This window comes from Crotalus tigris, unplaced genomic scaffold, assembly GCF_016545835.1.
Source record: "Crotalus tigris isolate CLP2741 ecotype Arizona unplaced genomic scaffold, ASM1654583v1 scf7180000019068.10715455, whole genome shotgun sequence".
Classification (NCBI taxonomy): Eukaryota; Metazoa; Chordata; class Lepidosauria; order Squamata; family Viperidae; genus Crotalus; species Crotalus tigris.
In genome coordinates, this window is record NW_024097358.1 from 7,230,790 (window position 1) to 7,243,619 (window position 12,830).

At 35.7% G+C, this 12,830-nt stretch overlaps 1 protein-coding gene across 3 annotated transcripts in view; it reads right to left on the bottom strand.

The window, feature by feature from the left end:
- THRA (thyroid hormone receptor alpha) overlaps positions 1 to 12,830 on the bottom strand; it is a 163,440-nt gene that overhangs the window by 98,534 nt on the left and 52,076 nt on the right. For 2 of the 3 annotated variants that reach the window (XM_039358801.1, XM_039358800.1), the window contains exon 2: positions 2,167 to 2,236. The exons of the other annotated variant lie outside the window; for it this stretch is intronic. The gene's annotated coding sequence lies outside the window, so the exon portion shown is untranslated. The remainder of the gene's footprint in view (positions 1 to 2,166; positions 2,237 to 12,830) is intronic. 3 annotated transcript variants of the gene reach the window in all.

Below are 12,830 nucleotides of genomic sequence, written 5' to 3' on the forward strand. Positions count from 1 at the left end.
AGCTCAGACTGCAATGCAGGAGATACAAATGTAATTAAATTTCTTTATAGAATTAGTAACCCTTTTAAAAAACATAGTAATCTGGAATATATTCCAAAAACCTCATAAGGACTAACAAACATAAGACCTATGTAGTTTGGTAATGAATTTCCTATAGAACAACTTCTACCTACGTCAAGTTACCACTTAAATTGGATTCAAAAACAAATATATAATGCAATTCACAAATGCTTCAAATATCTGATATATGACTCTGTTTACAAACATAATGGCCCATACTTTGCAAATATGATGGTTGAAGATGCTTCTGAGATTTGATATTCCACATTTAAAAAAATCACTATCATCAGTATCAAAGTTACTAAAATTCTATATGGTCAAAATACATAACTCCATATCATGCTCCTCAGAATTCTAAATTTTATCCATGTACCATGTTGATGATTTTCATACTAATTTGCAGATCCTCCTACCTGCAAAACTGGAGGCTACGGCAGTTTATTTATTTATTTATTTTAGAATTTATATTCTGCCTTTAGCCCAACATTCAAGATGGCCTGTAGCAATTACGTATAATAACATAACAAAATTAAGACAACTGAAGGTCCTTTCTTGCATATCCAATAGTTGACCTCCTAAACAGGTTTGTTTGAACTTACATGCTGCTTCAGTTCTGTAAACTCTGAACAGCTTATAATATTACTAGGAGTAAAAATAAAAATTAATTACTACAATTATCATCAATTAATTCAAGATACTGCAATTCAGAGATGACATTATCTTGCTTGTCCCCAAAACCTTTCTAAAGAACCATATTTTTTCACAGCTCTTAGAAAATGTAATATATCTGGAGGTGAGATACAGTATTCCAAGGAAAGAGAGCCATTACCAAGGTGGTTGAAGAGATAGTCAACCCCTCTGTATGTAGGGCTTAAAAATGCTATTTGCACCTTGAATTAGGGTTGCTGAATCTGATCTAGTGGCACAATTATCTACAAATTAAATTATAACTGGGATTCAAGCAGAATTTCCAAATTGTGAACCAGTCTTTCTGTATGTCTATGGAGATTCTCAGTCATCCAGGTCATGGTTGTCCCAAAGGTGCTTTTTCACGAGGCAACTGGTCTTTCTTGTTTTTCTTTGAAGATGTTTCGCTTCTTATCCAAGAAGATTCTTCAGCTCTGAATTCCATTTCTCATAATCCAGTCAGAGCTGAAGAAGCTTCTTGGATGAGAAGCAAAATGTCTTCAAAGAAAAACAAAAAAGTCCAGTTGCCTCGTGAAAAAGCACCTTTGGGACACTTTTTCTGCATTTAATAGCATCCTGCTTCAAATAGGTTCTCCCAAAGGTTTCATATCAATGTTATCAGAATAAGTAACTATACTAAAATTCAGTGACCTAGGGATTAAACAATAGTTCCTTAGCAATAGCTTCTGGAAATAAACTAATAGTAAGGTTGGAAGAGTCCATTCATGGACCAAACAGTTTTTGACAGATACTAACCACTCTCCAATCTTCCCTTTTCAGAGAAGGTTACTGAGAAAGGAAGTATTGTTCTGCAGTTGACAAGAACTCTGGAGGAAATAGATTATATAGAGTCATTTGAGTTTGGTTTCAGGCCAGGGTTTAGTACAGGATTTTGTCAGTGATTTTGTGGCAGAGTTGAGATGGTTGGGATGCATCCAATATGACACTTAACTTCAAAATTTTCAGAAAATTTTCATGCTTGTTGATAATTATGGAAGTAGATCCAGTTAGATGGTAAACTGGTGGTATAAGGTTGTACTAGCCTAATGTGATGAGGGTGGTCTTGAAGGGCAGAGGGAAAATCCATTAGCAAGGCAATGATGAGATAAACAAGATATAAGCCAAGGAAGTTTATAAAAATGCTTTGGACAGCCTCAACCCTTAATTCTCATGGAAATAAAAGACAGAGGAAGGGGAGCAGAGTAAGACTTGCAAGACAGATGTCAACCCAATAAGGCAAACCAGACATAAGAAACAGACACCACGCAGACATAAAACTTCATTTAGAACATGGAACACTTACAGTAACAAATTCTTGGTTTACAAAGCACAAAAACTTGGTTTATAAGGTACAAAACATGCTAAATCAAAGATGAACAAGCCACAGAATGAGTTACGTTAATATCTGAGCTTACTCACCTGCAATCCTTAAGTTTGCCTGGATGTCAAACTAAAACATTTCCAAATTATCTTATTTCATCCAAGATTTCTGAAAAATAAAATATCACCATCTGATTATTACAAAGGTATCAATCAGTCTCATTTTACCTGATTTTATTGATATCAATCAGTCTCCAGTTTCTCCTTTTGGAAGAAGGATCTGAGGAAACAATAACTTGCAGTTGCAAAGGTCCCTAAAGAAATTATCAGGTTTCAAGCTAGCTTACAGTAGCAGGATAAAATTGTTCATTATAATGGGCACAGGATGGGGATTTGTCCATTCTACCAGATCTCACTGAGTTGGCATGCTCCATATCCCTTCTGTGAAACAATGCCAGCTAGGGGTCCCCAACCCCCGGTCTGTGGACTGGTACTGGGCTGTGGCATGCCAGCAACCGGTCTACACAAACAAGCAAAGCCCCATCAGTGGAATGCAGGCAGCACACAAACCCAGACATTCTCTGGTCCGCGGAAAAACTTTTCTCCACGGAACCGGTCTAGTTCAGAGGTCCCCAAAAAGTTGGGGACCTCTGAACTAGAAGGATTCAGGAAATGAGATGTCTCTATTGTGGTGTTTGCCCCTAGAACAGCATCTATCCTGAAATCTGGATGGCTCTTATCCTATTAACTTTCTGTAAAGATCTCTTTTAAACTTAGACATCAGGGCTAGAATGTTAATGGAATGAAGACATGTATGAGATTTTGACTGAGAGCTAGTTTTTTAGAGGTCACAAGGTTGAGATGAATGGCTACATAAATTCAAGAAAGAAAGTAATGTACTTAACATGTTATACACACATAAAAATAAATTATGGCTTAATATGATGGTCTTATTTACCCAACTTGCTAAGACAATGGCTGACTTCATACAATACTCTGAACTGGAAACTAGTCAACACCCATTTATGTTAGTTGGAAGTGTTTTGCGAACCAGCCATTGAAAGTTATCCAAAACCAATTCAACATACAGAATAGTCTCCAAGAAATAAGTTTACTTTTCCACTATCTGCACAACACAGCTTGTATTTGATTGTAACTGGGTCTTGCTAAAAGATCCTCAAGCCAGTCTTTTCCTCAAGTTTTCAAAAGGAACTGAGAATGACTATAGGAATGGTCCTCTGTCCCTGTAGCATAGGCAAGACAATGGTGTGAAAATAAGTGCAGTTGATTCAGCTTACAATCAATTATCTGTGATTTAATATCTTAAACACTAGATTCTGATATGGTTCACACATTGTGCTAAATTAAGCATTATTTCATAATGGTTTCTTTAATCATAATTGAATAGGTTGATTTATAAAACATACCAAGCCATTAATCAGGGTTTGAAATCACAATGACTTCACCAAGGATGCTAAACAAAGTCAAGCAAACAACTTTGTGGTTTGGTGCAATGTATGATTCGTGTCAGGATTATCAACTCCTGGCTGATGGCAGCGTGTAATCCTGCCAAACATCCTGATCATCACCCAAAGTGCTCCCAGCAGTGATGCATTCTCCATTTTTAATTCCATTTTTATGAGAGCTGTGCTTTTGTATGTGTGGGGGGAGGGTGTTAAAGGTAAAATAAATACCATATGGCCTTCAACTAAAAGGGATACACTTAGTGGCATCATGACCTCATCTCCTCCTTACACTTGGTGTAAGCTAAGTGCAACTTGTGGCTGCAAAAATGTTTCCAATCTTCAATTTGCCTAAATAACCTTTTATGTTGTGTCAAGGATGCATATGTTCATCCAGCTGTGTGCTGTTTGTTCTGCTTGTTCGTTTTTTTGAAGGAAAAGTGCTCTGTGCATGTTCAGAGCCTGTCTTCTTTAGAGAAAACCAAAACTACATCCCTATCACTTGTCTGCACATTCCAGGCTGAAATAGGTTCAACAGCTTAGTCTTGGTGAGAATCCAAATTCAAATTAAGGCCCCAAAGGGAAAAAAAAAAAACTCTCTGCAGGAGATAAACTAGTTCCTTTTCCAGTCATTTAAATAACCCTCTTAACATGCAACTGCCTGGCTTGCTCCCAATTCCCACCATTCCTGCACCCAACATGGATTTTTCCTGCTGACTCAGGATATTTGCAGCTGCAAAACAAACCATGGCCAAAGTCCACAGATGAAAGGGAGCCAAGATGCACCTGGAGGCAAAGGGGTGGCTGAAGGAGAGTGTTGTGGGCAGTAGGGAAGCCCTTGTTTGATATGGTAGTGTGGCATAAAGGCAGAAATGTGGATGTGTGGATATGAGTGTATGCTGCAAGAGAGACTTGGAGCCAACAACTGAAAGAATCCATGTGGCTATAATAAACCTTGGAGATTTTAAAAAACTGCACAAGGGAAATGCAACTGAGATTTATTGGCAGGGATAAGATAAAGCAAACTTTTGAAATAATTTCCTTCACAAATTCAATCTGGCTTTCTTTGGGTTGCAAAGAATCAGTTTAATTTTTAAAAACTATAGGGAGCAGGCAAGATTATAGCCTTAAGATTGCAGATTTTGAAGAGTGTTGCTAAATGCTTGGTAATATTGCTAAACCAAAAGTAAGTGTTTAATGGGACATTCAGAGCTCAGGAGATAAATCTTCCCACAACTAATCATTTTGTAATTTTATCAGGATACAAGCCCAATCTTTCCTTTGGCCCTACACTGATATATCCTCAAATTATTTTAATGAAAAAGACTTAAGTTGTTACTAAGGTCTAAGTCATCCTTTCCCCCTATCATTCCTGTGGAAATTCTCAAGAGTATTTTTTTTTATCAAGCCTTTGAAGTTGTTTTTATGTTGGCACCATATTTTCTGTACAGTATTTATTACTGTTGATGCTTATTGATGGGATGGACAATATGTTGTAAGGTTTTATTTTTATGATTGATGTCTTAAAATTATGATAATCTAGAAATTTTATTAAACAAATACATTTAAGTAGCATCAAAATATTTTGTATAATATAACTTAAAATTCATAGATAATACAGATAGTCCTTGGCTTATGACCATAATTTGGCCCAAACTTTCTGTGGTTAAATGAGAAATTTGTAAAGTATTTTTTGCCCTACTTTATGACCTTTATTGCCACTGTTGTTAAGTGAATCACTGCATTTGTTAAGTTAGTAACACAGTTGTTAAGTGATTCTGGCTTCCTCATTGACTTTGCTTTGATGCAACCATCAAAAATATGAGTCAGTTGCCAAGCATCTGAAATTTGATCACGTGATCATGGGGATGGTGCAATGGTCATAAGTGTGAAAAATTGTTGTGTCACTTTTTTCAGTGCCATTGTAACTTCAAACAGTCATTAAATGAACTGTTGTAACTCGAGGACTACCTGTATTGGCATTAATCTCTAAGTGTAAATGCCCACTGCTATAATAAGGAGGATACAGCCTTGATAAGTTTTTTTGGACCTTATATACTATAGTATATGTTTATAATTAAAATGTCTTAAAAAAAGAAAGAAAGATAGAAACAAATACAAACTAGCATTTAAGTAAGGAAAAAAAGAAAGTTATCACAGAGAAAGTTAAATGTGCAAGAAAGAAAAAAAGGAAAAGGAAAATAGAAAAAGAAAAAAGATACAAAGAAGTGATTGAAGAAGCTTCTTGGATGAGAAACAATAAAAAAAGAAGTAGCTTCCTTCTTTATCAGGCCTTCTTTGCAGAAGTTATAAGTACAATTACAAATTTATCTCTTACTCAATAGATAGAAAATAACTTTATTTATTCTACATTATATACTGTCCAATCTTTAGAACTATAAACCAGAAGTTCAAGTACTTCCATTGTGGATAAAGCTGAATCTTTCCATTTTTGTTTCTACAATAATCTCACTACAGTTATCATATTCAAAAGCAAAGTTCCAAGATTTTTTTTCCAATTATTTGTCCAATCCCCAAAAACCCCCTCTTTTCTCAATTGTAAATTAATCTTTAAAATCTTCTGAATCAATGTAAGTATTTAAATTCAGAGTTATTTCACTTTTTATATGTCACCAAATACAATAAAATGTCCCTTTTTGTTGTTCACATTTTGAGCATAAATGTTAGGTGCCTTTATGCATTTCTCCTATGAAATACACAAATGGTACATCATTTTATAAAAAGTCTACATAAATAATGTAAATTTCAATTGTTTCAAAATTTTATCATATGTTTTTTTGTCATACATTCAATGGCTTCTCTTCTTCTGTTTCAAATTTCAATAAAAGTAATGTTCATTATTTTTACACAATTCCATTTCAAACTTAATCTTACAACCATAAATTATTTTGTCTACTTTAAATCTATCTAGTAGCTATAAATAAGAGAACCATTGACAACTATATCCCTCTGCCACCAGTTCATTTATTAATTTTATATTATATTCCTCTTCACAAAATTTTAGTATCTTCTGATAAGTTAGCCATTTGGGTTTGCCTATTACTTCCTGTCTATAAAATGCTACTTGTGCTGAGATCCACAAAGGTGTTTTCAAATACAATCTGGATTTGTATCTATTTCATATTCTCAATATGGCACATCTAACATAATGATTTGTAAAATCCATATTAATCTTGCCCTTATTGTATCACATATATCCATTCCACCTAAATCTCAGGTCATATCTTTCCAACTCCACAATCATTTTATTTCTCAACAACAATCACTCTTTCATTCAAACCATACAGCAAGCTGCAAAAAAAAAAACACTTTCAAATCAAGTAGACCCAATTTTCCTCTTGTCTTTGCCTCTTGTAACACCATATATGCCACTCTTTAAAAGGTGCATCAGTTGTCAATATAGGCATTTCCTGAAACGAACACTTCACTCTGGTGAGATATTCATTTTATTACAGAAATTCTTCCCAGCAGTGACAGTTATAATTTTTCCTATATTAATATAGTTTTTAATTTTTTCTACATATTAACAGTTACTTTTAAACAGTATACAATTTATGTATGTCATAGTGCAGTGATGGCAAACCTTTTAGAGACCGAGTGCCCAAAAACTGGCCCCGCCCCTACTCCACCCTCTGCCCCGCCCCACCTACCCGCAGGGCCATTCACTGCCTCCAGGGCCCACGCAGATCGCCCAGGCAGCCCAGCAGCACCATGGCGGCCACGCCCTGTGCCCGCGCCCTGCAGCATCAACTTTGCGGGATGGGGCATGAGGGCAGAGTCTTGTCTATGCTGCCTGGCTGCCATGTCCTTGGCTGCGCTGCTCCATGTGGGCCATGCTTGGGGGCGACTCTCCTCCAGGGGGGCTGCTGGTGAGGAGGGGGTCATGGGGGAGGCAAGGCTGAGGCAACGTGTGCCCACAGAGAGGGCTCCGAGTGCTGCCTCTAGCACTCGTGCCATAGGTTTGCCACCACTGTCATAATGATACCCAGATATTTTACCTTCTTCTCACTTTTAAAACCATTTTATTCATCTTTTATTTTCACATTTTTATTAATATCTTCATTTTTTGTTTATTAATCCTGAAACCTACTAAAGTATCAAATTTTTTTAATCTGTCCATTAATATTTCAATTCTTTTTAAAGGATTTTCTAGTACCAAAGTCTTTAGCAAAAGCCCTTAATATACAATTTTTTCTTGCATCTCTTTTCATAGGATTTAGCTGCTTATTTCTCTGACATTCTTACTGCTCTTGTCAGAATCTGTTCCAATTTTTGTTGAATTCCTTCTCAAGGTGGCGCCCAGAACCTGATACATGTAGTAACAGTAAATTGAGTAAAATATATGTATTTGATGATTTAAAACTAATATTGCTTTTGATTCAATATAAAATTGTATTTCTTTATTTGCAGCCATATCATACTGCTGATTCATGCTCAATTCGTAATTTTTTTCCTTATAAGCAGTAAGCATATATTCCCAGATGTTTGTTTTTATTAAATTTTATTGCTGTTCTCAGATCATTTCATTTTGCATTTATTTTGGTCTTTATTTCTCCTTTCCGTCCTTATTTCTCCTTTCCATCCTACCCAACTGAAAATTGGCAAACAGTTCCCTATCTTTTCACCCAAATTATTAATAGAAATACTAATGGGTACCAAGTTCAGGACTAAACCTTCATGGCCTTTCACTTCTATGAGGAAGCATGGTGAGCAATTCTGAGCAGAATCTTAATTATTATTCTGTACAGCTTATATATCCCTTCTCATTCAGTTTTTTTTCTTTCCCTGATTCACACATCACATTAAACTATGGTTAAATTATTACAATTTAACACATGAACGATAACCCTCATAGTTTGCACAAAATATTAAGCCCAAATGGAACAAATCATAAAATGTTCTCGTTAAAAAAAAAAGAAAAACGGATCTGATCTCTTACCACAGAACCGCATAAAAAAACATATTTCAAAAAAACTCCTGAAAGAATTTATTCCTCCAAAGAAATATGTGGAATATTAAAAATGTGAAATCAGGTATATGAGACATGAGTCATTTTTCAAATTCCAAAATCATGAATCCAGTCCAATTCATAACACAACTGTCTTTATAGTGATAAAATATGAGAAACTCAGAAACCTGAAGATACCCAAATAACGCATGAAAAGTTAAAGCAGAGTTGTCTGCCTGTATAAAAATGGTGTTTAAAGTATGGATACACAATCTACAACTCCCTAGGTTTTTTGTCCAATCCCAAAACCACTTTCTCAGCTGCCACCAATTTCCAACAGATTAAAATGTAAACAAAAATCATTGTTTTAAAACTGAATGAGAAGTGAAAGGATTGGATGCAGAAATGTCCGAAATGGTGTAGGGTTTCCTGCCTGAGTAGGGGGTTGGACTCAATGACCTCCAAGGTCCCTTCCAACTTTATTATTATTATTATTATTGTTGTTGTTGTTGTTGTTGTTGTTATAGAAATCAAATTATGCAAAAGTAGTTTCAGAAAATTAGAATACATTTTAATCCAGATGGTCCATTTCCTTATTTTACCAAGCCCAATTGAGCATTGCCTTGCCAAAATGTATCCTCAGACACATTCAACAAGTCCCATGCATAACTTTGTATCCCAGCAACATGATGCACTCATGTTGTAAAAACATATAATAGAAGATATTTTCTGAATTAACTTTTGCCATAACTCACCCTCCCAGAGCCCTAAAGTAGATCAGGTAAGAGGATACTTTATAGGAAGCCATTTGTTTAATTATCAGGGAAATAATCAACAAATCCAATGGAACCAAATGAAGAAGAATCCTATTGGAGATTACTAGTTATTTACATTCTCTCCTGATAATAAAAGAGCCTCTAAAACCTAGTATTGTGGGTACAAATAAGAAATACATTTATTTTGCAAATCTATTTAATTCACATTCCCTTAACTGAGACATAATCTTAAATGTGTACAAGAGTGTTAGAAGAAATGGATATGAAAATTGGTTTGGGATTTGATGTCATTTTTTAATGCAAATTAATACAGAACTGAACATTACATTTTGCACAGAAATGGAATGAAACTAAAAAATGGCAGATTCAACATCACTTCTCAGAGACAATAAGCCAGACATGTCAAACACAAGGCCCGGGGGCCGGATGCGGCCTGCGAAGTGGTTTCATGTGGCCTGTGAAGCCATCCTGTAAACAGTGAGAGAACGGCCCTCGCTGCACTGGCCCTGGCCCAGGCCAGCCGGGAGCCAACGTACAATTTTGTGGTGGCCATCTTGGCACTTACCCCAGTGGACCATGCCTTGGCACTTGCCCCGGTCCCAGCCCCTTCTGCTAGAGACCCTCAGATCTGTCCCACTCCTGCCCAGGCCCCCATAGGCACCCTTGATGCAAATGATGTAGAACTGGCCATGCCCACCCAGTAGGCCACACCCACTCCATCCACGCCCACCCAGTAGGCTGCATCCACTCTGGCCACACGCACCCGGCCTCCCCCAGGGCAACTGCAATGCTGATGTGGCCCTCAGTGAAATTGAGTTTGACACCCCTGCGATAAGCTGTTGAATACAAGCTATCAGTGAAGTGCTACAATTAGAAGAGTGAAGTTTTTAAGATTTATCTCAGGGTTCCAGAACAACTATGTGATGCAGTTTGAAAGGATAAACCAGGGTAGAGAATTCAGTTTTTTTAAAATATCACCGCTCAATTTAAAGACCAATCATGGGATTTGATATTAAAGTCTTATTTTGTCCCCTTTCCCCCAGCTCTTTTTTCTTTATATCTTAACTTATTATGTACAGTTTTAAAATTTGCAAGTTGCATGAGCTTTGAGTTGGTCTATTAAATTTTATTAAATAAAAATCCCAGTCCAGGATCAATTTTGGATAGAGTATTTTTAACGGTTAGCTTGGCTTATATTGTTTTCCTCTTCTGCGTGTATTTTTAAAGTCAGTTTTCAATTCTTATGGAAAAATGTGCTTGAAAATCAACAACATGGACAATGCTTACTGAAACACAGAACCCAAAGAAGCAATGAATAAAATTTTCAAGTCTGGCTTCAAAGCCTACATAGCTTCTCTGCCCTTTCCCATGACTTACAAAAAGCAGGGAACTCATCAGGAGAAAGGAAAAGAGAATTCATGCCAATGTGATGATTTATACAACTGAGGAAAAACAACTATATTTAAAGGACTGTAAAATCCAGAATGCAAAGTTACAGAATCTTTTCTTAAGTATGGAACATACCCAACCTAATATGCAGTTCAAGAACAATGCTGACAAACCAGAAAAAAGATTCAGAAGTGAGGTAACAAATTAGAAAAGCAGCTGCAAGTCCAATGGTATCCTGAAGACCAAGACTGCTTGAACGCATAACATTAACACTCAGAAAAAGTGACAGATGACTGAAAGGGAATCAAATTGCATGTTCTCTTTGAGCATCAATTTAAGCACAAGTCACTTTCAAGCCTCACGCACAAAAATGCCTCTACAGATTGCATCACACACTTTCCAGGAGAAGAACTCACCTCATTAAATGTTAAGGCGGAAAGAGATCTTGTCTGCCAATTCTATCAGAGTAACACAAAGACGTCTGATATTTTAACAGCATGAAGGAAAAAGGTACCCTGGTGCTTTAAAGTTTCTGAACACTTTTGTATATTTGTATTGCTGCATAAATATGACATAAATTTCTTATGTTCCCCATGTAAGTCCTGAAACCACATAAAAAGAACCCAACTAAACAAATGAGTCAAAAGTATTACACTTGTTTATTTATTCATTGAGGAATATGATCCAAAGCTGCATATTTGTGTGTGGCAAACTCTGAGAGAAAGTTCTTGAGAGCTCAGGTGATTTTGTCATCCAGATTCCCAGTCCGTGGAAAAGGACTAGAAAGAGAAAAAAGAACACCAAAGTAGGTTGGCTACAAAATACTGGAAAAAATGATGTTTTGAGATCATGGTTGAAAATATTTAGATGATGAACTATGGAATGAATTGCACCTCCAAGGAACTGATAAAAATATACATTTGGCCAAAGCACGTCATGATTGATCAGGATGGTTTTAAATTGAATAAAAGAAACATTTTAAATTCTAAAAACTACTGCAGAAGAGTTGCTGAAAGGAAGTCTTTTAAAGAAAAATCAGAAGGAATAATGGTTCATAAAGTTTATGGTCTTTATTATCTATACATAGATGTTCAGGGTATAGAAAATAAGATGAATTTGAATTAATATGATCTAGTAAATACATTTGTTTATTAAATTTATATGCTATCAATCTCATGGATCAAGATCATTCTGAGTGAGTTATAATGTAATAAACAGACAAATATAAAAAAATATAAATATAAAAAGATTATCTGGTAGCTTGACTCCAATGGAGTGGAATATAATAACTGAAGGACACCATTTGTTCAAAAGGAAAAGAAAGGGAGGATAAGTAGAACTATGTTAAAAATATCCATTCTTCTTCAGAAATGCACATGAAAGAATTTGGCAATACTGAGAAAGCATTTGGATTAAATTAAGTGGAGGAATAAATAAAAGCAATATTGTTACTGCTGTCTGCTATCACCCTCCCAACCCAAGAGGAGATGTGCATATTTTTCAACAAAGGCATGAAGTCATAGTGACGGGAGAATTTAATTACCCCAACATCTGCTGGAAGACAAATGTTTCCAAGTATGGAGCTTCCAGGAAATTCCTGATTTATTTTACTAACATCTTTCTCTTTTAGAGAATGGGGGGAAAACACAAAAATATCAGCAATGTGTGACTAGATATTAATTAATAAAGGACACAGTTGAGAAATGGAAGTAACAAAAACACAGGGAGAGAATGACCATGCAATACTAATGTTCTTGATTCTAAAGGGAAATAAAAACAAACAAATGTTAAAGACTTAAATTGGACTTTAAAAGAAGATCTTAACCAATCCAGTGCAATGGTAAGTTGGATCCTATGAAAGAAGAAATTGGAGTTTATAACAATGGGAGGAAAAATGATTCAGCAAACTATAAATCAATTGATCTGACATTTAATATCTGGGAAAATTCTAGAATATATCATAAAAACCTCAATTTGTAAATCCCTTGGAGGGGAAATGAATGAAATTCAAAAATCCTAGGGTCATAATAGCTTGAAGTTATAGTCTGACTATGGAACATATCATGTTTTAGATTGTAAATTCCTCGGGGCAAGGACCTTTTCTTCCATATTCTGAAACAATCTTATGCATCAGTGTCACTATACATTAAACAAACTCAAACTGCA